The sequence below is a fragment of the Myotis brandtii genome, unplaced genomic scaffold, assembly GCF_000412655.1.
Source record: "Myotis brandtii unplaced genomic scaffold, ASM41265v1 scaffold249, whole genome shotgun sequence".
Taxonomy (NCBI): Eukaryota; Metazoa; Chordata; class Mammalia; order Chiroptera; family Vespertilionidae; genus Myotis; species Myotis brandtii.
Window position 1 is genome coordinate 1,494,806 of NW_005359430.1, and position 235 is coordinate 1,495,040.

Consider the following 235-nt stretch of genomic DNA (forward strand, 5'->3'; position numbering starts at 1 on the left):
AAATTAATACCTATGGCTTTTTTATACAGCAATAATGAACTCACAGAAAGAGAAACTAAAAAAATAATCCCATTAACCATTTAACCATTGAAAAAATCAGATACTAGGAATAAACTTAACTAAGTAGGTAAAAGACCTGTACTTGGAAAAAACTACAGAACTTTGAAAAAAGATATAGAGGAATACATAAACAAATGGAAGAATATACCGTGTTCATGGATTGGTAGAATCAACA